Here is a 26,195-nt window from a genome sequence, read left to right as displayed (position 1 = left end):
ATGCCGGTATTATTACTTCAACTGTAGTTCACGCAGAGATCTTTTATTTTCCATGACTATTTCAAATCTCTGGTCCGATTCGTGCAGAAGTTACCAGGAGTGAGTCTGAATTATCTTTGACGTATAACTAAAAGAGGGATATCGATTCACATCAGAGGTTACTCTGAGAAACTCTGTATTCTTGAGTTACTAGGAGTAAGTCAGAGGTACCCTAAGTATTTCTTTTGTGCATCGAACAGCCTGTTCCAGGTGAAACTCTAGGGCAAGTCACACTTACTCCCATTATCTTCACTGTGAATTGGGCCCTCAGTCATAGTGGAAATGGGTGCATTGTTTGATAGTGTCTTCTATAATAAGAATATTTTATTTTTGCTGTTGCTATCATTCCTGTGACAAAATGACTGCTGCCCTGCATGAGTACTAGGAAGAATAGTGGGTAAACCCCTACTCAGAACTCTCACTTCTACACACCCACAGTCATCCCACTCATAAATGTGAAACACACACAGCCAAGAGATATGCTTCCGTTGCCTTTTGTGGTAACTGGGGCCGACGACAGGCTATAGGCTTAAGAGAGATGTGAATGGGATGGTAGTAGCAACCCAAAGAGAAGCGTCACAAATGTCCAAAATAAAGAAATATCCAATCAAACTATATATATATATATATATACTATCTAAACACACCAATATGCAATAACTATACTATAAAAACACTAACAGAAATCCACACCTAGAAACACAGAGTATGCTGTATGTAGATGATGCAAGCACTCTGGAGAATGTAGCAGGGGGAAAGGCAGCGCATCCCAAACAAAGACAATTCAAAATATGTCTTGTTGAAAAAGGTGCATATGGGTGGTTTAATAGTCACTAGGTTTCCAAAAGTGGACCAATGGGACTGGGGCCTCTCAACTGTACTGGGGCCTCTCAATGGTACATTTCTCAGTTTTGCTGGTTTGATGGCATTGAACAAGGCTTTGAGATGCTGTCATTGTGGGTTGAACGATGTTCAGATGTGGGTAGTCATGCGGGTCCAAGCGGCAAGCTTGTGTCGAATCACTTCAAAGCAGATGCTCCTTGTGGTTCAAAGGCAGTGTTCGAGTGATGCAATTTGGATCGCTCACCAAGTTCGGTAAGAAGGTCGTGTGTTGATTCAAGACCCTGGTAAGCGCAGAATCGGGTCTGATTAACAAGTACACATGACACAATGCTTTCAGCGGTTCAAGTCGACAACAGGCAATGGTTCAAATCTGTGATCGTGATATCTGATGTGATTTTCGAAGGGTGACAGTTCAAAGACATCTACAGCGGCAAGCTTTTGTTTGATGTGCTCTGCTTCGTACGATGTGGCGGCAAGCTTGTTGAATGAATGCAGCAACAAAGGTACAAATAAGTGCAAAAAGCTGCACCACAGGTGCTGGTGATTCAACAACTTTAGAAGGATCTTTACTCTGCTTCAATGCTGATTCACTGCTGTAGAATGCAGGAAACTGGCTGTTTTACTTCTCCTGATGCCTTGAGCCCCAATGCAGGGTATCAGGGACACAATTGGTCCATTTTCTCTTCACTCCCACCCAGTGGAGGCTAATTGGCACCTGCAGAAGTCCTTCACCTGCAGGAGGCCTGAGCACCAGTGCAGCTGGCAGAGCGGCGGAACTTGGTTCAACAGCAGTTCACCCCCAATGTGCCCTGGGAAGGGTTAGGGGGCCGATTGTGCCTCTGCCTTTAAACATCTGCCTTCACCTTTCAACTGAAGGATTTTTGAAAGGATTGCTCTCCCAACAGGGTCCAAAGGAACTCATCTTAGAGTTCTTGAAAGTCTAAAATGAATCAAGGAAGGAGTGGGGATCCCTTACTTATTAAGATAAAAGGCCACACACAGGGGCTTGGGTAAAAGTAAGCCTGCTTTAATGGGTCCAATCCCTGTTAAGGTTGCATGTGACTTGCTTTTTAGCATCATACCTAAAGTGGTTTGCTATGCAATAACTGGAGGAAAGAAAACTCTGAAAACCATTATGGCAGAACCCCACGTCCTTTTTGTTCTGCTCTTTCTTACTGTCTAATCCCAGCCCCTTTCTTAGCCTGCACCTTGAAAGGCCCTTTGGTGTGCAACAGTCTAGTGTAAGGCTGGCTCTTTTGTTTAGAGCGTGCCACTTTGAAGCTTGTTTCCCAGGACACCGCTACGGGGAGCCGCCTGTGCTGGAGACTGGTGTTACTTGAATGTTCAAGAACCAAATAGCGACAACTCCCAGTAGACAGGTACTCTAGAGAGAATAGGCACAGCCTGTCCATGGCTGGCTGGGCTCACAGTGTTGAAATGTGCATCCTACAAATCAGATGTGGGTTTAAATAATTATGCAAACTACCAGCCACCATTAAAGAAAAACAGGTAAGGCTTTTATTTCAAGATTACCCTTGCACTTGGCAATAGTTTATCATATGTATTATGGGTTTGAATCAGAGGATTTAAATACAACCTTTATCTGTAGTGACATTGCTGTCACAGCAGTTGTCAAGCAAGGTGCTTGTGACCTTTGAGCCTACTCTGTGCCATTGAAGACAAGGGGATGCAGATCAGGGAGACATATGCAGAGGGCACAGGTGTATATTATGCTGTTGACATGGATCTTCATGACATGGGGGTCTGTTTAGCAGCCTATCAGTTCTGAGGTGGATTACCCACATCATGTTATGGTTAATAAAAATCAAAAATGCTGTGCCTTCCACACCTTTGTCAGATGAAAGTCCTTCACAATGACCCACACATGGTTATTGATTATGGGGCTCCTTTTCCAAAAAGTGATAAATGCACGCAGGGGACTGCTAACATTATCCCTTAGGTACAATTGGCACCCCTGCATGCAGAGATCTCAGGTTTTCATGACCATGCATGAGAAGGCCATTCAGTCCTGGTTTTGCTCGGAACTCTGGGATTTGTAGTTTTCCTAAATCTTAAATAGGAAATAAAAGAAATTCAACAATTGCCACAATTCAAAGAGAAACATATGACTGGATGATCTTATCATGCATGGCAACAGGTAACTTGGATGTGCTCTGCATGCAATGTTCTACTTTTGCAAATCGGAGGGCCAAGGTAAAGAGTGAAAACAGGTGAATTCCTATTTCTCGTTTCCTCTACTCTACTTTTTAAACAATGTAAATGCAGCCTGGAAATATTGCTTTGAAGACTGCATTTATGATGGATTGCTCTGGACTAAATGCAAGCAGATAACATTGGAATCCATTGGTTTGACGCCTGCATACAAATCTCATGCACGTGTAAAATGAAGATATTTTGCTGACAAAGCAGGAAGAATGAGGCGGACTCCAATTTAAACTCCTGTCTCTCACCCTGCATGAAAAAAAACCTTTAAAATACCTGGGATCCGTAAAACAAGTGGAAAGACTCGGGTACTCTTTTAGGACTTGTCTTTGCCTTTTTTCATTTCATTCTGCATTTTAAAATGACCCCCATGTGGCCCTGCAGATGTTTAAAACTACAGCTCACATGATCCTTCACATGATCCTACAGCTTCCAAATGATGCTTTGCAGAAGAAATGTACTAATGGATTCCTATGGAATCCGCATGCTTTAGCAGGTGCTAAAGTTAGGCGGATTTGATAGGAATCCATCCATTTTTCACCAGCATGAAATTCTTAAAGGCCCAGCGAAAGGCATTTCATTCATGGTAATCCATACTTTCCTTAATTTGTTTGGTGGAGCGAAGGGGTGACATTTAATTTGTGTTACCGCTGCTCCCTTCCTCTCCGCCGTACAATTACTACAGCATTTGCGCCATCATGGATTTTCATGCCGATGCAAATGCTGGGGCTCCCTATGGAGTCTGCTGGATTTTTACATAAGCAAAATGCAGGCGGACTCCATAGAGATCCATTGTAAACACACCTGCCATGTGTGCATAGCTGGCAGCATTTACTTAATTTGCAAGGGAGGGCAAAAGGATGCCATTCAGCCATGTATACTGCGTTTTTAAATCTGCATGTTGCACTCTGCCGTGCAAATGAACAATATCTGGTGTCGGGGACCTGTGTACACTGAAGTGTAAATGTAACAGGTTCCCGCCATCAAATTACAGGGAATCCTAACATAAGCCTCAGAGATTTTGCAGGCCGAGTGGGAAGTACGAAGCTGAAAGATATTTCTCCTCCTGTCTCCCTCTCCACCTGCTAAACCTTACCAATATCTACCAGAGCAGTATAGCAAGGCGTACATTGAAGTTTGCCTTGTTCGTACACCTTACTATGCCGCAGAGGGAAATGTAAAATGCCCCCCATGGAGTTGTTAAGCTATTCTAACATTTTGGATGCTGAAAGCTTTAGGTGAACAAACCCACTCTTTCTAAATTGCTACTAAAACCATTAAGTTAGAATCTAAAATGACAAATGCCATACAACAAGCAGGAGAACATTGGCAACCATTCCACCTCCCAGCCGCTTCTGACATGCTGGGACAGAAAGTGACTGAATGCTGGACCCGGCAGAAGCTGTGTCAAGGTACATGGAGCTCGTTTTCGTTTTGGCTGTTTTGGTGGGGCTGAAAGCGCTACCTTTAAACCGAAACTATTGTCATTAAAATAAGAGTTTTAATAAGAGCTTCAAATGGGGACTTTGAATGAGGGTCTCTAATGCTTTTCAAATCAGATGACATATGAAGATGGATTTGTGTTGTTTGGCTATGTGTCCCACCCATTTAACAGCCATCTCTAAGTGAAATCTATATGATTTGTTTCCCATTCCCACCCATAACCACATCCCTTTTTGCACTCTTTGCCAAACTGTAAGTGTTTTTGGAGGATTGTACTGAAGCGGTTGAAGAATTGTGTTTCCAGTAAGGTCAAGCTATGCAAGGCAGTACTACCCATGCCACTCTGTGTGGGACAAAACAGGCTGTTTTACTTCTGCGTGCAGTAAAGACCATTATCAAAGCCAGTATTATGTTGATTCTAACCACCCAAGTCCCGCTGTCACGACGTGTCCCCTGCATTTTGTCGCACTCCATACTTGGGAATTCAAGTATTCCCACAATTGGCCACGTTTAGCAAAGCTTCAGAGAAACTGCAATTCCCATTTGCTAACACACTCTGTCCATACTCGCCCGCCCCCCTATCAATTTTCCTGCACCACACAACCACACAACCCGGCAGCCTCTGACTTCATTAGACTCCTTTGCAACCCCCGAAGTCTCCTACTCTATTTGCGCTTTCCATTACGGGAGATGAAGTCTAAGTGGTGCTTTACTCTGCTGCAGAGAACTACAATCCCCAGAGTGCCGGTCTAAGACCTGCTGTAGCCTCGGTTTTTGTTATGGGTAAGAGGTCAGAGGCACAGCTGACGCAGGGTAAGAGATGTCCTGTCTGTTAGCGGCGCTTGTCTATACTGGGGATGAAGGGGGTACGTGGCTGTGGGTCCATGAATGGGTTAAGGGGTCTGTCTCTGGTTAAGTAGGGGGTCGAGATGTACTTTTCACCCGTTTTCAGTGTTTAATCCTTGGGCTGGGGGAGGCCTGTAGTTGCTACACAAGAAGCTGTCCCATCTGCTGCTACGCCCCCGTGTTTTTATGGTACTGTTATTTTATAGTAAATGTGTGTACTGTGATAGAATGAACACTATTTCAGCACGTTGACTCAAAAGGAAAATGCAAGTTCATTTTACGTGTATATGTTCTTCCACTATATAAAACGCACATTTTTTTTAGTGGGTAGTAAAATAAAGTTTGAAAATAGTGTCCTATATTGCGTTCAGTCATTAAGTGGCATCCAGTGATCACGTGCACTCTTTAATCCCTGACCCGCAGCACACCTTTAATAGGAATTTTCACAACACAATCAAGCAACAAGGAAAGGGTGTGGGCATGACAATTCTGAACTTGGAATATATTCTGTAGAAGACAAATGCATTTATTTTAAAGTTATTTTCTACTTTTGGCTATTAGGTGGCTCTTTAACGCCACCCATAAGCCGAAACTATTTCATTAGAGTAAAATGGGAAGGACATGAGATGCGAGAAAGGACACAGTGTTGCTTGCTCATTTAACAACCCACGGTCATGTTTAATCCCCATGACCATTCTGACCCTGTACCTGCTCCTCCCCACAAAAAACATTATCGTACAGTAACATTCAACTTAGAGTTAGATTGACCTGACAGTGTTATTTGTAAATACTCTTCTGAGAGTTAACTGCTCAAGCTGCAGAATATGCCCCCCTTCTCTATTAAAATGTATTAACCAAGTGTGCCTTGAGCCACTTGATCTATGAACAATATGTGTGTCCTCACATCCGTTCCTTGCACTGAAGCTTGTTGAAAAAAGCAAGCTTTGGCAAAGTGAACAGTTCCGGCATGTGGATAGGTATTAGATAGGAATTTAACAGACACTGAGATAATATGTCCAGGTACTCACAACATTGTTTCTACTTCCAGTTAGTCTGTGGATTTGCAAGAGGGTGCTTGAAAAGTAAAGGCCTGAACTCATCGGCCTTCTTTGAAACTGTAGAACATGGCCCAAGTCGGGATCGGTATATCAATTTCACACCAATATAGCTTAATTAACACATTCGCAGTGTAATGTGTGCAAAGTTGCACATCGATTCAACTTGAAGGGTGGTGATTTTATTACAGAATAACAGGCCGATTCATGGAATCAACGTGCGCCGAAAAAACGGCACACGCGTGCGAAAACGTGTGATTCGCAGTGAAATAGCGAAAATCGCAGTGCAAGTGCGATTATCGCACAGAAAACATTGCACATCTATTCATGGAAGTCCGTGCACGCGCAAAATGTGGGATGTGCGCTGAAAAAGTGTGCGGCGCATGCTGGCGCACGCTGGTGCACAGGTCATCGAACGCCGTGCGATAAGGCCACAGCGAATTCGCACATAGCGCGGCGCACATAACAAAAGTAGGCGTAACACGGGGCGTTACACGCAGAATGGGGAACAACTGAAAATGTTGGCGTCACGGGGGAAGTACAGGAGGCAAGTGCGCAGAACGCCCACACTCTCGCCTACAACACGTATTCATGGAATCGAATAGGGAAAAACAGCGCACGGCCAAAGACGTGCACAGGCCCATACATATCCGCCACACGAAAGCAGGCGGTAGCGTCCCTGCACAGGAAAAAAATGTGCGCCAAAGTTCTACACGTGCGAGAAGTACCCCCTGGGTGCGTGTATTTCAGGGGCTCGCGGGTGTTTTCACACGCAATTGTCCTGGCCGCGTGTATTTCAGGGGTGTGCGAGAAGTTCCACACGCGATCGAGCCTGGGGGAGCGTGTGCGTGTATTTCAGGGGTGCGCGATTGGCCTGGGTGCGTGTATTTCAGGGGCTCGCGGGTGTTTTCACACACGATTGTCCTGGGCGCGTGTATTTCAGGGGTGCGCGAGAACTTCCACACGCGATCGGGCCTGGGGGAGCGTGTGCGTGTATTTCAGGGGTGCGCGAGAAGTTTCACACGTGATTGGCCTGGGTGCGTGTATTTCAGGGGTGCGCGAGAAGTCCCACACGCGATTGGCCTGGGTGCGTGTATTTCAGGGGCTCGCGGGTGTTTTCACACGCGATTGTCCTGGGCACGTGTATTTCAGGGGTGCGCGAGAAGTTCCACACGCGATCGGGCCTGGGGGAGCGTGTGCGTGTATTTCAGGGGTGCACGAGAAGTTTCACACGCGATTGTCCAGGCGCGTGTATTTCAGAGGTGCGCAAGAAGTTCCACATGCGATCGGGCCTGGGGGAGCGTGTGCGTGTATTTCAGGGGTGCGCGAGAAGTCCCACACGCGATTGGCTTGGGTGCGTGTATTTCAGGGGCTCGCGGGTGTTTTCACACATGATTTTTCCTGGGCGCGTGTATTTCAGGGGTGCGCGAGAAGTTCCACACGCGATCGGGCCTGGGGGAGCGTGTGCCTGTATTTCAGGGGTGCGCGAGAAGTTTCACATGCGATTGGCCTGGGTGCGTGTATTTCAGGGGCTCGCGGGTGTTTTCACACGCGATTGTCCTGGGCGCATGTATTTCAGGGGTGCACGAGAAGTACCACACGCGATCGTGCCTGGGGGAGCGTGTGCGTGTATTTCAGGGGTGCGTGAGAAGTTTCACACGCGATTGGCCTGGGTGCGTGTATTTCAGGGGCTCGCGGGTGTTTTCACACGCGGTTGTCCTGGGCGCGTGTATTTCAGGGGTGCGCGAGAAGTTCCATACGCGATCGGGCCTGGGGGAGCGTGTGCGTGTATTTCAGGGGTGCGCGAGAAGTTTCACATGCGATTGGCCTGGGTGCGTGTATTTCAGGGGCTCGCGGGTGTTTTCACACGCGATTGTCCTGGGCGCGTGTATTTCAGGGGTGCGTGAGAAGTTCCACACGCGATTGGCCTGTGTACGCGATTCCATTGGACCAAAGGCCCTGACAGCGCAGGCGCGTCTGTGACGTGACATGCGCGGGCGTGTCCCTGTACCCGGGGGAATGTTACAAGACCAAAAACTGCACATCCGAGTGTCAGCCCGCATGATTGGAGGATAGTGCCTCAGTGCGTATACGCGGAAGTGACGTTGGACGTGTGGTGCGGTTTAAAAGGTGCGTGTAGTACGTCATTTCCTTGTACGTGCTTCCCGTGGAGAGCGAGTGGGTGAAATCTGTACTTCTTGTTGGTACACACGCGATTTACTTCACAGCGTTTCTAGTTCGTACTCCCTGTTACCTCTGTCAGTATTTTTCTGATTTTCTCTTCGACCTGTTTCCTCAAACAGCGTTGACTTCTCCTTTTGTCCTGTCTCCTCAGACAGTGTACAATTCTTCTTTTGGCGGGGGTGTTGCCAAGGCACACACGCGCTTATTTTTCACGCTCTTTTCCCAGGCAGACGGTGAGTCGCGCACGTATTTACCAACTGTGCTAGCCCCGGTGTAGCGTACCCCTTCAGAGGTCATTGTAGGCTGCGTGTGACACGCATACGTTCATTTTTGTGTTTCTGGGTGCCACAGCGTAGTGCAGGTTCCTTTTCCCACGCACGTGGTCTACGAGGGGTCACGTGCACGTCATTTTCTGTTTTAGGGGTGCCTGTGCGTTGCGTGACCCGTCATCTTTCCCCAGGGGTTACATACAGCCTTGCTAGAGCACTTGGGTACGAATTCCATCTAGTACCCTACCCCTTTGACCCCCAATCGCCCAGGACAATTGTCCACTGCAACTCCCATATGCACAACTCCATCAGTGCCATGGCTGGGAGGCGAGCAAGTGGTAAGGGTGGCAAAGGTGGCCGAGCCTCAAGAGGTGGGCGTGGTGGGCACGGTAGGGGACGTGGCCAGGATTTGCAGACTCCCCCAAGCCCCCCACGTGTGGAGGACCAGTCAGGGACACACATCCCCCGCCCCATGGTTGAGGGAAACGTGGCTGACACCATCCCTGCTCAGCCCTTGTTGGACCGGCCCGTTGTGGCACCTGACCTAGCACAGGGTGACTCCCAGGCTGACTTCCAAGTCGCCAAGTCTAGGCCACGGGTGGCGGCGCAAGCCAGTGTCACCAGGCCATGTGGTACAGGGGCAGCCATGTCATCTGCTGCCCCGAGTAGGCGGGGTGGGGAGGCTGCAGGGGCAGCTGCAGCTCCGTCCACCCCAGCTCTGACTCCCCCGGCAAGGACAGTGTTGGTCCCGGTACATCAGACTGAGGTTCCCCCTGCCATCATCACACTTCAGCTAATGCCTGCAGAAAGTCATGTGGTCAGTGTGCCATCACACACTACTACTACACTGTCCACCGGTGCTCCTGTCTCTAGTGTCCAGAGCGGCGTAGGGCACTCCGGATCCCCACCACCCACAAAAAGAAAGAGGAAGAGTGCTTGTTCAGTACAGGCTGATGACCCCGACACGGCTACACGGTCCGGCACGCCCAGGAAGCCTAGCTTCAATGATGCCAAACTGGATGCACTTGTGCAGTATGTGTCCGAACATGATGACGAAATGTTTGTCACTTCAGGGTGTAGGATTACACCTGCTCGACGTCAGGCACACTGGCAGTCCATCGCGGACAGCATAAGTGCCTTGGGTTTATGAGGCGCACAGCTGTTGAGTGCTACAAGCGCTGGAACGACCTTAAGCGTAGGGCAAAGAAAAAGCTGGCCTCAAGTCATGCCGCAACTCTGGTGACTGGAAGTGGGTCTCCACAAGAGGACATAGAACTCACTCTACATGAGCATGTTGCTGGGACCTACGTCACAGAGGAGCAGATCCAAGGTGTGGGAGAACTGCCAGATTACGAGGCATTGTCCGGTGAGTGCACATGCATGTGTGTGTGATCCATGTGTATGTAGTTTGTGGGAGCGGATCTGGTTGAGTGCCAGGTCAGGGTGTGTGTGCCTGAGTGTTTTGTCCCACCCATGTGCTTCATCCAATGCATTCTGCGCCCCGGGATTTGGGTATTACAGTATCCCTTCTGGCCACAGTAGGTGTTTTGCACTACATTGCGCCAGTTGCCCTTGAAGTGGCATCTTGCTACCACATTGTTCCGTATTTAGCTGTTTTCATTCAGGCTGATTGTAGGAATTCACCTGGTTCTACTGCGCATCACTCTGCCCCATTGTCACATATATGACATGCCCATGGTACATGCCATCTGTGTGATGGCATGTGTCATGTATGTGTATTGGACATGCCACTCACAGGCCAATGTGTGATGGCACTGCTAGCCAGCATGCAGCTGATGTGTTGCTCTCCCATCTTGGTGTCATCAGTGTCTGGCATTTTCCTCCCCTTCCAACTCATGGACAGTGCATGCATGGGAGGGTTATAGTCATGTGGGACATGTGTAAATCAAGTACTGGTACTGTAGCTTGTCTGGCCTAATAGCAAGCCATGGTGCTAATGCCTGTTTCCATTTTTTGTGTTTCTTGTTTTTGCAGAGGATGACGCACCTGATCCCCAGGAGGGATCTGAAGCACGACCAGGCACCAGTGGGGGACGTGGTTTGGTGGTGGGGGAGAACCCTCTCTTGCTGCAAGCCATACTGTCCAGGGGTGTCCCAGGCTGCACCTCCCCAGAACTCTTTTCAGGTGTTGATTCGGATGAGGCCTATGTGGATTCGCAGGTATGTGTTCATGGAAGGGATACTGTTCTGTCCGACCCACCTGCACCAGGGGTAGAGCCCACTATGGGGATGTCAGTGTTGGTAGGTGCGCCTGTGGTGGTTAGGGATGCAGGGCCACACTCCGCAACATCTGATCCTGTTCCTGGGCCAGCAGTTCAGAGGGGAAATGCAGTCCTGCAGCCTCAGGCAGTGCCGACACAGCAAGGAGCAGTTCGCCTTGCCCCAGACAGGTGTGGTGCCCGCCAACGCGGTGGCCGTCCGCCACCAGGCAATACCGCATGGGAGCAATCCATTTACGGTATGGCCAACCAACAGGCAGCATCATCCGAAATGATTGCTCAAGCCATGGAGAGGGTGGCCACTTCCATTGTCCCCCCAGAAAGGCTGATGGAGCTACTACAGCAGGCAACAGACTCCATTTGCCAATCAGTCAGGGAGGACATGTTGGCGTCCAACAGGGACAGACAGGCGGCCCTGGACAATCTGAGGGAATCAATTTCTATAGATGCCCAGGGACAGAGGGAAGCCCTGAGGGGAGAGGTCCGGCACCTCAGGCAGACTCTTGTGGACCTTGAGGCTTCCACTGTCACCAGGACGGAACAGCTGCTGGAGCGCGTCACCCGTACGCTCTCAGCAGAGATGCAGGCAACTCGGGCGGAGGTCCGGGCAACACGTCGGGTGTTGCATGGGGATCGCCGCACCATATCCCTCCAGAACGAGGCCTTCCAGGCCCGCATGCTTGCTGCCATGGAGGACCAAACTAGGGCATTGCTTGGGCTGCCTCCCATGGCACCACCACCTCCTGTGGCAGCAGCAGCAGAGGTTGAGGAGAGCGAATCCTGCAGTGAATCTCCCACTATTTAGTAGCCGTGCAGGCCATGAGCCCATGGAGGTGTTTTTTTTTCGCAACATTCACACAGGTGGCTGTTGGTGGGCACCCTGTCCTCGGACCTCCTGGGTGGCCTCCCCCACCCACCCTGTCCCACACATGGCCATTTTTGATTTTTGATTTTTGATTTTTTGTTGCAGTGTGTTGCCTTGTGTGGCTCCCGTGGGCATCCACTGTATTCCGGCTGGGCACATGCAGGCTTGTCCTGAGTTTGGGTTAGATGCTTGGGTCAGTGAGACACACACCCCTCCTGCTTCCCGTTTCCATGGGCTTGCAAAGGGTGTGCCCAAGTGACAGTGAATTACACAGTGATGTTGGACTCCCATGAGCTGTGTGGGCAGTCTGTAGTCAATACTGTGTATACATTCCTAGTGCATATTGTTGTTGTACTGTACACTGCATGGTGTATTGATGTGTGCTTGTGCATCCATGTCTCCCTCCTGATTTGCAGGTTCATTCCTCATGTCTTCACAAGGCAGTCCACTTTGGAGATGGAGCTCATGTTGTGAGCAGTGGACTTCCAGATGTGTGTGGCAACAACACTGTACAGTTGGAGGTGGTGGATGTGCTGGCATTCTCATGTTGTAAGAATACGTATCCTTTGCCTTAGTACTGTCATGTTTATGCTATGTCGATTGTATTGTGGTAAGTATTTGGTCATGTGTGTTGTTGTTTCTACATTCATGTGGGCATATTGTGTGTGGCCAGTTTCCATTAGGGACACTGTACTTTGTGACACGTGTCATGTTTGGGGGATTACTTTGTTTGCTCTCACATGGCATGTCATGCCATGGTGTGTTGGGTGGTGGTGCTGGGGAGGGGTTGGGTGACATGGCACTGTTGTCATGTTATGTCTTGCAAGGGGGTAATGATTTTAGCAGCATAGAAGTGTTACTTTTGAACACAGCATTGGTGCTGTTTGTGTAGGTTGGGAAGCACACAATGGAACACTTCCAGATGTACAATCTCAGGCTGGTATGGTTGTGACAGTTGACTGTCCATTGACACATCATAATTGTCAGTAACAATCATCATTGATTGTCAGCTGGTATGTGCCAGGGCTGTGTGCACTCCACAGGGGTGTGATTTTATGTGAAGTAATTAGCCACGAGCTGCGTACGGGCTGCCTCACCCCGTGCCCTTTCCCCTCCCATGCGCAGTGGGCATGCATGTGGTTGGGGATGTGGGGGCACCACCATGTCCACGGCCAGGCCCCGGCGTGTTGCAACGTTGTGCAGGACACATGCTGCCACTATGATCCTGCACACTACTGGGGGAGCGTATAACAGCTGCCCGCCAGAACGGTCAAGGAAGCGGAAGCGTGACTTGAGCACTCCGAATGTGCGCTCCACGATGCCCCGGGTTGCAATGTGGGCTGTGTTGTATATTACCTGGGGTGGCGTGGTGGGGTTCCGAATTGGCGTCATCATGTGGGTGCTGAGAGGGTAGGCACTGTCCCCTGGGGAGGTGGTGATGGGTATCATCAGTGGGGTTGTGACATTACTCAGTATCTGACATGCATGCATGCGCAGTGGCATTTATACTCACCGAGCAGCCATGCATCGCCATGCCGCCCAGCTTCTATGTCCCGGTTTAGGGTAGACATTCTGTAGATGAAACTGTCGTGGGTGGAGCCTGGATAGTTGGCGTATACTGAGGTGATGATTCCCTTGGCATCACATACTACCTGGGCGTTGATGGAATGCCAGTGCTTGCGGTTTCTATAGATGTGCTCAGTTGCCCTGGGGGGACGTAGCGCCATATGGGTGCAATCAATGGCACCTAGCACTTTGGGGAATTGTGCCACCCTGTAGAAGTCCTGGGCAACAGCCTGCCTTTCTGCAGGTGTTCTGGGCAGGTATATGTGCTGCGGACTGATGGGCGTGCAGTGATGATGGCCAAGACCTGGTGTAGGCAGCGTGACTGCGTGGCCTGTGACACCCCCCCCACTATGGCACTTGTCCGCTGAAATGATCCAGTGGCCAGGAAGTGCAGTACATTGAGAACCTTCTCCAGGGGGCTGAGTGCTTGGGAGCACAGGGTGGTTGATGTGAGGTCATCCTCCCACTCACTGACCAGGTCGAGTATTATGTGAGGTGGAAACCTGTACCTCCCATACACATGGTCATCAGGCATCCCAAAAAGGCTGGTTCTGGGTGTAAAAATTCTGGCCCGGACTATCCTGCTCCTCCTCCTGCGGTATCCCACGGCCACTGCTGCTAGGAACGGTATGTTCATCCTGGCGTCTGAGCTTGTTTGTTGTTTGCTTGCACTTTTATGCTGTGCGGGTGGATATACGCCTACTTCCTGCTGGCGTACGTGTTTCCGGATTGGCCATGTTCGTTTCCATGAATACGTGTTGTAGGCGAGCGTGTAAAACTTCCCGCACAGCCCTGGAATACCCGCACCCAGCCCAATCGCGTGTGGTACTTCTCACGCACCCCTGAAATACACGTACCCCGCTCCCCCAGGCCGGATCGCGTGTAAAACCACCCGCGAGCCCTGGAAATACACGTACACGCTCCCCCAGGCCCGATCGCATGTGAAACCACCCGCGAGCCCCTGAAATACACGCGCCCAGGCCAATCGCGTGTGGAACTTCTCGCGCACCCCTGAAATACACGCACCCAGGCCATTCGCGTGTAATACTTCTCGCGCACCCCTGAAATACACGCACACACTCCCCCAGGCCCGATCACGTGTGAAACCACCCGCGAGCCCCTGAAATACATGCGCCCAGGCCAATCGCGTGTGGAACTTCTCTCGCACCCCTGAAATACACGCACCCAGGCCATTCGCGTGTATTACTTCTTGCGCACCCCTGAAATACACGCACACGCTCCCCCCGGCCAGGTCGCGTGTGAAACTTCTCGCGCACGCGTGTTCCCGACACCCGTAATACGCGTTCCCGCTTTGCGTTTGCTGTTTGCCAGTCCGGTAAACTGGTACAGGGTTGGCGCAGCCCTTTGCGATGGTTTTGCGATCTTGATGGCTTTTCCTTGCGCGAGGGCGTTCTTGGGGGCGTAACTGGCGCTGCTGCAGGGTCGCAGCGCCACTCTGCGCCACGTCTGCTTTTGGAGGTGGGAATCCATGAATACGCTGTGCGCGGAAATTGATTTTATCGCACGCGGCTGGCGCAGATATTCGCACGGGCACGCTGTGCGCCAGCCGCGTGCGACACTTTTGAGAGGAATTACATGAATCGGCCTGCATATGTGTTTTCCCCAAACACGTGTTTAGCAGCTTGTGGCAGTGAAATGTATTGACGTTTGCGGTTTTTGGTTCTGTGGTCCAGACTTGTCTAGATTATTCCACCAAAATGGCTGCTGTACTGATGGGGTTCCTTTTCAGCCTGTTCGACCCATAGCAAAATACTCCCCACTAGCATTGATTGATGAAGAATTTCAAGTCTAAAATGAAGCGGGTGACCGAACATGGGACACTTAAGCTACGGTCACCAGCGTTTTCTGTTCCGTAGCCCACCCTAAAGAGAATGCCTAATTAAGGGGTTATGTTTAAGCTTTGACCCGGTCACTTAATATTCTGAAAAACACTAAACCTCCTTACTTATTTATTTATTGATTTATTTATTTGTTTGTTTATTTATTCATATAGCACACCAAGCCCTGGGACAATTGGCCGCTTTTCCTACAGTTACATAGGATACAAGACACATTAGTTACAATTGCATGGGCACAATACGAGCAGAATGGCTGGTGTGTAACATTAACATACGGGTTATTTTCCCGTATACCATGTTTGCTTGCTCTGTGGAATGCATTGCTACCGACGGCTGTGAAACATACCCACTTAACTTTTCGCATATTCCTTTCCTGTTACTCTCACCAGCACCCCGTCCTCTCGTGGCACTTGCATGCAACACTACATGCCGCCGGTCAGTGTTTCAAATACCTACAATGAATCTACAATTGCGTGTCTTGCACCCTTGCCAGTTGCACTGTAGACCCGCAGTCATTATTTGAAGTGTGGACCCCAGTACCAGATTCGGTTGAATCAGTAATGTCACTGCTGTTTTAAGTTTGAACTATTATGTGGAACTTTGTGCCACCTGTAAACTCAAACTATTGTATTGGAGAACAGCTAGAACGAAGGTCGGATATGAGAAGGGGCACAAAGCTTGCAGTTTTTTTTGGTTACTTAGCCACCCATTGGTTGCCCAGGGCCAGGCCAATCCTTATAGCCATTTCAACCCACACCCTGCCCCTCTCTGCCCAAAACATATCCCCCATGGATCTCTCTGAGATAGTTGTGTCAAGCAGTAACATTAATCTTTGTTCTGTATACAAGCTAGTTGTGCTATTTATAAGCAGTCTTCTGAGAGTTCATCTTAATTGCTGCTGTAAATGCAAGATTGGTGTAATAAAAATGCCTTAACTGTGTCATCAGATGCTTGTTTTGTAAGCAGTATGTGTGTGCTCAAATATGCTCCTTATACTGAAGTCCTGTTAAAAACAACCTTTAGCAAAGCAAACAGTTTAGCCTTGTATGTAGGTATTATGCATTTGTCAGGCACTGCTATTATATATGGTACTTGCACAATTTTTCAGCTGCTACCATTAATGGCCAGTTGTACCGTTAAGGCAGTTCCCAGCAAAAGCCTATACCATGCCTGCACAAAAGCCAAAACTGTTGGCTTTGCCAATGCTTGTTTAACATGGTATTTGGAGGCCCCTTAGCTACAGATAATAGTGCGGTCCTCGTGAGGTGCTGAGAGTGTAATGGAGACCTAAAGGAATGCATCAAACAGGTTAATAGCTGCAGATTATCACAGGATATCTGACCAGCGTGGAGGTGGAAAGACTAAGGGCCAGATTCTCAAAAAATAGCATAAATGCAAAAAGCACAGAGGATGCACGTTTTTCATGTGGGCTTATTGCTAAAATGAGCAGGTGACCTTATTCTTAAAGGTAATCTGTGCATTTCAGGAGGGAGTGAACGGTGGGGAAAATATGCCCTCTCCAACCCCCCTGCATACATTAATGTTGAGAGCACTCTCCCAAAATTAATGTATGACAGTCAGTCATAGCATTTTACAGAGACAGGCCCTCGTGAAATGCTTGAGAAAAAAAGCATTTGCATCCCTGTTTGGGTGAGGGAAATGCAAGTGTGCCAGTCGTGATATAAACCAACGCTGTCCTCTTTCAAGGAAAAATCATGACAGTTTCAGAAATTACCCTGCGCTCCTCCCCCTGCAAATGTTGCAACAATAGGCGGTAGAGGGACAGACTTCCTTTCTGCATTCATAAAACCGCATCCCGTTTGTGAATTCAGGATGCACTTTTAAATGCGCAGAAAAGTCCCCTGATGTACGCAAATGAGCAAAGAGGTGAAAACGGGAACCTTGTAAGTGGTTTCAACCCAGCACTCCACCTAAGGCAATGCCTGGCGTGAGATGCCTAGCTCGAACCCGTAATTGTACATTTTTATGTCTAAAGTTCTGTTATTTCTGAAAGATGTACCCTTATATTACGCCCCTCTCTTTGAATCCCACCGGTTTCACTGAACCAAGAAGTAGGTTGTTTTGCAAAGTAAAAGGTTTATTTTATGAATTTGAACAATATATATATCACAATTTTTTGAATTTGAACAATATCTAGATATCACACTATTCATATTTATACAATGATCAGCATTGGGTGATATTACAATATCAACAATCTCTTCAATCAATAGGAGTATGGATGAGAAGGATAATGTAGCATAGGATAAAACTTTGTGTGGGTTCAATGAAATGCATTGATAGGAAAGAATGCAGCACAGAAATAAAACTTGATATGAATTCAATCAAATGCAATGTAATCATTCTTTCCCCCTGATACTACTCAATCCCCCCTAATATGCAATATAGAGATGGAAGGAGAAAAAACAGGTTTCAGGAATAAACATTCGACAAATGCAGTTTCAATCCCAGTTCCCCCCAGCAAGCTTAGAGAGAAACAGGAATGATTTTAAAACCGGTCAAATGCTTTTGAATGTGGCTTGTAATGAATGGAAAAATGCTAAAAATGACTTTAATTCTCTAAAAGGGATTCAGAACTAGTGGGAGCTGCTTTGGATAGCTTCAGGTAGACACTAGCAATGATGATTGAATAGCTGGCAGATAGGAAACTGAATTCAGAGGTTGAATGCAAAGAAATAGCTATTTACATGTGGTGAAATTGAGCCAAATGCAGCATCACAGCAAGCTTTTCTGCGCGCGTTAAACGCGATTGTGGCAAAATTACTGCTCTACTGGTTGGGAGTTCTGGCAGGAGTTCTTGACAAGAAGCAGAAAAACAGCACAGCCCAGCTGTTGAATTTGTTGTGCCCCCGGGAAGTTTGGGGTTAAAATCAGGTTGCAAGATTTTAAAGGCCAGCTGAGAAGGGTTCAGCTTTGGATTGGGCCTTCTGCTTTCAGAGTTCTGGAGTCTGGATCTGGGTTCTTCCTGCAGAGCACTTCACCAGTTGATGGGTTAATGTGTGTGTCTGTCTCTAGGTCCTCCACAGTCCCTATTTATGTATTTCCCAAAGTGGTGGATAGGCTGATTATAATAAACCCACCCTCTAGGAAACTGATTGGTCAAAGTATTCCCTCTCTCCTGATTTGAGAAGGAAACAGTATGTCATGATGTGCCATGTTGATGATGTGTTTATGCTCCAGGGAAGAAACTCCCCTTTGTTTCTTCACAGAAAATATATTTTTCATATAAAGCATATTTACAATATCACCAACTTGCTAATAATACATATTTGCATCCCAAATTAAATAAGGCATGTATCTGTCCAAGTTCCATCGTCTTAAGAGTTTTGGTTCACAATTGACAGTTTTTTGCGCTTTTGGTTGTTTACCCAGTGTCAGATCTGTACAAATTTTTCCACATATATGCGCATACATCTGGGCATACGCCTGTAAACTTTCATATTCCTAACATTATCACAATTGCTACAATATCAACATTTTCATGGATCAGTCTCTGAACATCGCACAAATTCCAGAGTAGTTTCTACATGTGAGCAACATTTTCATTTTAACAACCTATACATTTCAGATTTTTACCAGTTTGGCACAGTTTTCTATACGTCTTTTTCTTAAAAGTATATTTTCTTCAGTTCCAGATACACATTTCAGTCTAGTCCCGCCCCCAAGGTTTTGGCTGGGCCAGAACAACCTGAGCCTCTTCCTGCTAGCAGCTGGTTTCTGTTGATGCCCAAATTTGCATTTCCTTTCATTCAAGGGAGTCTTTTGTTTCCGGTCAGAGCAACAGGCCAAAGTCCTCCTCCCACCTTCATTAACACCTCCCTGCCAGTTGCTCAGCAGAGAGCAAGGGGGAAGATTCCTTTGTTTGGGAGAAGTTGTGGAATGTGTTTGAAGCTCAGTGTGGCTGGCTTTAACTCACTTTTAAAACAATGTTTAAGTCTTTTTCTGAAATACAATTAACATTTTTAACAAATATAGACACAAATCTCTTAATTCCAGCCTTTTTAAAATATAGAGATGAAATTGTCACCACCTATATTGCTTTTAATGGGAAGTCTCTTCTTTTCCACACTTTGATTTTAATGTACAACTATAAAATTACAGTATACGTAAATGCCAGCTTCTGACACAGGCGAGCGGCAGTACTGTGCCCATTTCTGACATATTTTTCCAAGCAAGCACCTTTGACTGTGGATTTTCTTCTGATAAAATGTGCTTCTGTTGACATTGGGCTTAAGTGGATTCTTTAAATAAAGTGATGTTTAACACCCAACAAGGATGTTGGATCTTCTCTGCTGCTTGAGAATCATTATTTTGCAAATTTAACAGCCAAGGAAGAATGGATTTTTAAAGCAGTTCTGGGTTTCCCTTGCAATGCCGCACTGCTTTTTCAAGTAGTAATTTTACTCTGTGGGCAGCTCCATGATAGGTTTTGGCAGTGGTCTCCTGTGTTACCACTGACATAGGAAAAATAGATTGGCGGCCTATTTTTCAGGTTTTCCTGCGCACTTAAGGCTTTTCGGCGGCCGTTCTGTTGTTTTGATGAATACAGCACAAAGTGATGTTGCAGGGCATAGAATAGTGGGTTAGAACATCCCACAAGCTTAATGAGAACATGTTTTGAAAATCTGGCCTGAAATATCCACTTAAAAGCAAATAAATTGCACATCATCAGCAAGATGTTAATTTTGTCCAAACCGTAATAAAAAGGCAACAAGTTTATAGGAATATTGTTGCATACTGCTGTAAGCGATATTCAATCAACACTACAGCTAAGTCAATGCCTAGTCTGGGATGCTGAGGAAAACCCTTATTGATGTATTTTTATAATCAGTTCAGTACTCTGGATGACAACCCTTGTATAACACCCCCCTCTTGGAATCCCCCTGACCCCACTGAGCCAAGAAGTAGGTTTGTTTTGCAAATTAAAAGGTTTATTTGAAAAATTAAACAATATATATATATCCCACTATTATAATAAATTAACATCTGATAGTACACTTAGACATATGATGTTGATCAACAATGGGTAATCTGGCACTAGCACACTTCTTTACAATCAATGAGGAGTTAGTATAGGATGGATAAAGTAGCAAAAATACTTTTATGATTTCAAGGGAAAAGCAATGAGGAATAAAATGCAGTACAGAAATACTTGATATTATTTTAGCAAAAGATAAGATAATCACTTTTTCTCTGGCAATTCACCCCCCTCCCCTATGCAATGTAAGAAATGGAAGGAGATGGAAAGAGGAGCACACAGTTCTCAGGAATGCAATCAAATACAATACGAAATTCAGTTCCCCACCATCAAGCTTAGAGGAAACAGGTAGGAGTTTGAAACAGAGGCCCACAATGTTTTTTTAAATGTGATGGCAATGGATGGGAAAATGTGCCAATGATTTTAATTCCCTGTAGAGATTCAGGGTGAGTGGGAGATGCGTGTTGGTATTAGTTCAGGCTCACTTTAGCAATGTTCTATGAGTTATTACCAAGTTGCAAACGGATTTTAACACAGGAAAGAATGGAGCTGCTATTTTGACAAGTGGAGAAATTGAGCCGAAATCGCAAATCGCGGTAAATTCGCGAGTGTGTGAATCGTGATTGCGGCAAAAGTATAAGCAAGTCGGTTCTAGGCTTGTTGGAAAGCATAGATCCTAAGCTTTCAGAGGAAAGTGTAAATCTCATTCCTAGCCCAAACGGTTCCAGAGATACGAATGATTAAATAAAGGTAGTTTTTCGGATTTAAAGTAAAACTCAAAATGACAGGTGACAGCTTGCAGCTTCAGAATTGACAGGTGACAGTTGTGCAGCTTTACAAATGACAGATGACACGATTTCTAGGAGGCTGTTCTACTTAGGTTAAAATAGTTTGGATTAGATTATTTTAACTAAGAGATTGGTTCTGCACAGTTCTGCTAGGTACTCACAATATAAATTTGAACTAGGCCTTGTCACGGATCTGGTCAAAACATCCGGCTGTGGTTCTGTCTGCTCGGCGGGTCAATCAGGCACTTGGTTCTGCTCACAGCGATCTGGGTCAGCTCTGCTCTGCTGGTCTAGCCTCTCTGGATTCAGCGGCCTCTGGTTCTGGATACTGCTCTGCTTTCTGGGTACTGGCAAGAGTTCTTGGCAAAAGAATTCAGACAGCTCGCCCGGCTGTGGAATAGTTTGCAAATGATTTTGAGGCCTGCTGACAAATACTTTTGCTTGCAGTGGGCATTCTTGGTTCAAAGTTCTGTAGTCTCTGTTTAGCTTGGAAGTCTAAGTGTTGGATCTCTGGATGTGAAGTCGTCGGTCAGCATGCTCCGCAGCAAATGGAATTGAATGTCTCTACCTGTCTCAGCAGTCTCTTTTTATGTGTTTTGAAAATGGGTGTGTGCCTGGGCCTAGCTAAGCCTGCCCCTCTCTGCTTGTCCTTGGCCCAATTCTCCCCTCTCCCATGATTGGGGGAAGGAAATGGATTGTCATCATGATGAGGTCTGTTTATGGGTCAGAGGATCCTCCCCTGGTCAGTTTGCCCACAAATCCATATTTGATTCAAATACATCTTTCCCAGATATACAATTTGTTGAAATTACATGTGCACATTATATATTCCTTATGGTCCATGCTTGTCCGCCTCTGATCTTCCTGGGGGCTTGCATTCAAAAATGACAACATTTTGTGCTTTTTAACTGGTTTTGCAATATCGGACATTTACCCAAAATTACACACATGTGCGCAAGGAGTATGGACATTAATTGATGAAGTGTCAGATTTTTAACATGCAGACATTTGGAGTGAGACCCTATTTTCCGCTAGCAACCCCCCAGAATATACCACAGGGTCCTAACGCCTCTCAAAATGTTCACAGAAAAATCTCAAAAATAATGATATTACTTACATAATTCTGACAAGTCCGCACTATGAGTTATCTATCTTTTTAAAATTATGCTCTGGTCAAAAAGGGGTGTGGCTTCCCACATCACATGGTGGAATAACTGGTGTATCCACTTCCCCCAAGCCAGCTTGTTCACAGAGGCACAGCTGCCCCCCAGTTTCTCCCAAGAGGAAGCTATTTTACGACGCCCCCAATATAACATTTGCCTGAGTCCAGGACAGGCCTTTGTTGAACTCCCTGTAGTCCCCAGCTGCTCCACCCCTAATCTAATCAGAGAGGTGTTAACTCCTTTTGGCAAGGGGCAGAGTGGCTGAGCATCCAGTTTCAACTCCTGTCGGGGGTAGTTGTCAGGCAGAATTTAGTTTCATTAAGCCAGGTTTCAGCTAAATGTCACTTTTTGTTACCAGTTTTCTACATTCAAATCAAACTGACAATTTTTACCTATACATTAAATAATTACTCCCTTCAAGTCATTTCAGAATATAGTTTTGCATTGTATCCACCTCTTAGCAAGTCTTTCCTTGGTCTGGTTTTGTTTCATTTGTTCAGTTTTACACAAAAGTCTGGTGGTTTTAAAACGCTGGCTTTCTGATAGTGGTGAGTACTGGTAATGCAACCATTTTTGGGATTAAGAAAATTAATTCCCCACAGTTCTGGGTTGCTTTTGGCAATCAGCATTGCCATTCCAAATGGTTTCAGGCTACTGTGTGTGTAGCCCAATGGTGGTTTTAGGCAGTGCCCTCCTGTGCTCACAACATAGGCAAAAATGGGTGGCAGCCTATTCTTCATGTTTTCCCTGTGCACTCTCTGGGGAGTTCTGGCCATCATGATGTTTTCGATGCCAGTACTGCACAGTTTTATTGTAGGGCTTGGATGCATGGGTAAAAACATCCCACAAGCCCCCCCTCTTGTGATGGCCATTCCGTCCTTTCTCAGATGGAACTCGAAAGATTTGGGATGTTCTCCTCATCTTCTTCCGGTAGATGGCACAGTTCAGCATCTTTTCCCCCATCCAGTTGGATCGATCAGTTCTCCTCGCCGGTCCTGATGGGAATATTGGGCGGTACCCCAGGCCCCTCCGGTCTCTGCTCCCGGTCCCCGGTCGTCCTTTTTGGTCAGTCTCCATGGTTTCATCTCTCCTAGGATGATAAAGCAAAGTGGCAATACACATTCCTAGACATTTTTCCACCACTATTAATGGTGTGGCAAACATATACATTTTATGATTCAGAAGATATGAACATATACATTTTCTTTTTTAACTTAGGAGACAAGAACATATATATATATACAAGGATCACAGAATTTTATATGCTGTATGTGGAATATTTTAGGGTTGGAACTGAATTACTCTGGAGCGGCCCCCTCTGGGATTCCAGTGGATTCCTCCAGTTGTTGCAGAGTGTGGGATGGCAACACTTTAGCTGATTTATATGTACCCACTTGTCTTCCCCCTCTGCCAAACCACCTTTGGGGATGCGGATCTTGTAGGCCACAGGGGAGATTTTGTCCCTTCCATGTAGGTAAATATTTTCGGCCTGGTTCCTTTGGAAATTGTATAGATAGACCCGATTACCCACCTTATATTCCTTTCGGGTAGTTTTTAAATCATAGTGGGTCTTCATGCTCTCGACTGATCTTTCTAGATTCTGCTGAGCATAGGCAAAAGCATGTTGAAGGTGTTTCCTTAAATTCTCCACATACTCATGAGTTGTGGAGGCATTTATCAGTGTCTGCTCTTGAGTCCTGTAGAGCAAATGCCGGGCAAGCACCATCTTGCGTCCAGTCATCAACTCAAATGGTGACATTTTAGTTGCAGATGAAGGGGTAGATCTGATGGCCATTAGGACCTGAGGTAATCGGATATCCCAACTTGGCCCAGAATCTGCCACAAACTTTTTTAAGATGCTCACAATGGTTTAGTTATATCTCTCTACTGCTCCAGAAGAAGCTGGCCTGTAAGAAATGTGTAGCTTCCTTTTAACCCCCAGTATCTCCCACATATTTGTCATTACTTCACTGGTGAAGTGGCTACCTCTGTCTGACTCAATCCTTTGTGGTAGACCAAAACGGGAAAAGATGTGGTTAATCATCAGGGCAGCTGCTGTTTCTGCCTTGCAGTTTGGGGCTGGGAAACATTCCACCCACTTGGTAAACAAGCATGTAACGGTCAACATGTACTTGTTTCCTCCAGACGGGCAAATTACAGGGCCTACAAAGTCGATTTGCAAATCTGACCATGGCAGTGTCATCCCCCTCTTTTGGAGAGGTGCACGGTGCGTGAGGGATGATGGCTGAAATTGTGCACACACAAGACACTCCTTCAAGTATTGGTCGAGGTCTTGCCCCATGTGTGGCCAGTATGCAACCTCTCTTAAGATTTCTAGTGTTGTGTGAAACCCCCTATGACCGGTGGTGGCCCCATCATGGGCGTGACTTAACATCAGGCTTCGGAATGAGGTAGGAACCACCCACTGATCGTGGCCAGCTTTGGATTTCCTTACCAACAAACCGCCTTGGATTCGGAACATTTTTGGACATTTCGTCAACACTCTTAGGTCCTCTTTCCCAATGTAATCGGTATCCGTCAGGGGAAAGTTCTCAGGGTCCTCAAGGTGTTGGTAAAACTTACCAATAATTGGATCCCCCTTCTGAGCTGTAATTAAATCAGCATCAGGGGTCTCCTTACCCCATTGGGCAGTTGAAAGATCATTGTGAGCATTTGTCTGGGACCTAGTGATCGCAGTGACCTGGATTTCCCCCAACAGGAACTCTATTTCTATTAGATCCCCTTGGATGGCTTGGTTTTGGCCAGCTTATCAGCTAAGTCATTTCCAGTTTTGTCTGGTCCCTCTACTTTGGAATGACCCTTGATCTTTTTCCAGTAGATGGTCATCCCATTCGATGTGACCAGATCATCAATATTTTGGATTAACTTCCCATGTTTCAGGGGTTTGTTATTAGCGCATAACATGCCTCTGGTTTTCCAGTTGACCAGGTGCTCCACGAACCCGTTCCGTACATAATCCGAATCTGTGATTATGACCAGTTTGTGGAGTTGATGCTGGACAGCAGTGAGGATGGCCTGATGCGCAGCCATCAATTCTGCTACCTGACTACTTCGGGGACCAATTTTGTATCCAGCGGAGGGTTCTGGGAACTCCTTCACCCATGCATTCCCTACGTCAGCCACCAGTTCTTTCTCCCCGTCGTTGTCAACATGGTAAGAGCATCCATCCACATAGACAGTGGGCATTCCCTCACACTTGTCTTCTTCAAAGACTTTGTGTGGGGAATTAAGGTATGCCTCCATGTTGTCCTTGATTTTTAGACTTTCGTCCTCGAGACAGTTTTCTCTGGCACAATCATGCAAGTCAGCCAGACCTTGCGCGAGGGGAACCTTCTTGTTTTGGCCATATCTGACCTCCACAGGGAAGCCTTGCATTGACAGAATCCAGGAAGTAATTCGGGAATTACTCACATTTCCGGCCCGGATTCTGTCACTTTGGAGATATTGCAGAGGCTGGTGTGGAGTCTCCACTATGATGTGTTCCCCCTGGATAAACGGGCGGTAATTCTTCAATGCCCACACCGTTGCCAGGAGTGCCTTCTCACAATCGTTGAATTTTTCCTCCAGAGAGGATAAAGTTTTGCTCGCATAGGAGATTACTTTATTGACCTTGTCATGCTTTTGGTATAATACTGCCGTCAAGCACGTATTAGAGAACCCCGTCTCCAGGAAGAACTCCTTGTTTCTGACAGGGTAAGCTAGGCAAGGCGCTTGTGAGAGGCTTCTTTTGAGTTGTCTTACCGCCTCGGATTGTTCTGGACCCCATTCCCACTTGACCCCCCCCTTCAAGAGA

General features: G+C 46.9%; 1 protein-coding gene across 2 annotated transcripts in view; it reads left to right on the top strand.

Moving 5' to 3' along the window:
- ADCY8 (adenylate cyclase 8) overlaps window positions 1-26,195 on the top strand; it is a 1,651,787-nt gene that overhangs the window by 579,427 nt on the left and 1,046,165 nt on the right. The gene's annotated exons all lie outside the window — the stretch shown is intronic.

The sequence above is a fragment of the Ambystoma mexicanum genome, chromosome 5q (assembly GCF_040938575.1).
Source record: "Ambystoma mexicanum isolate Mex_15411 chromosome 5q, UKY_AmexF1_1, whole genome shotgun sequence".
NCBI lineage: Eukaryota > Metazoa > Chordata > Amphibia > Caudata > Ambystomatidae > Ambystoma > Ambystoma mexicanum.
The sequence above is the reverse complement of the archived record's forward strand: the minus strand, read 5'-3'. Positions and strand labels throughout refer to the sequence as shown.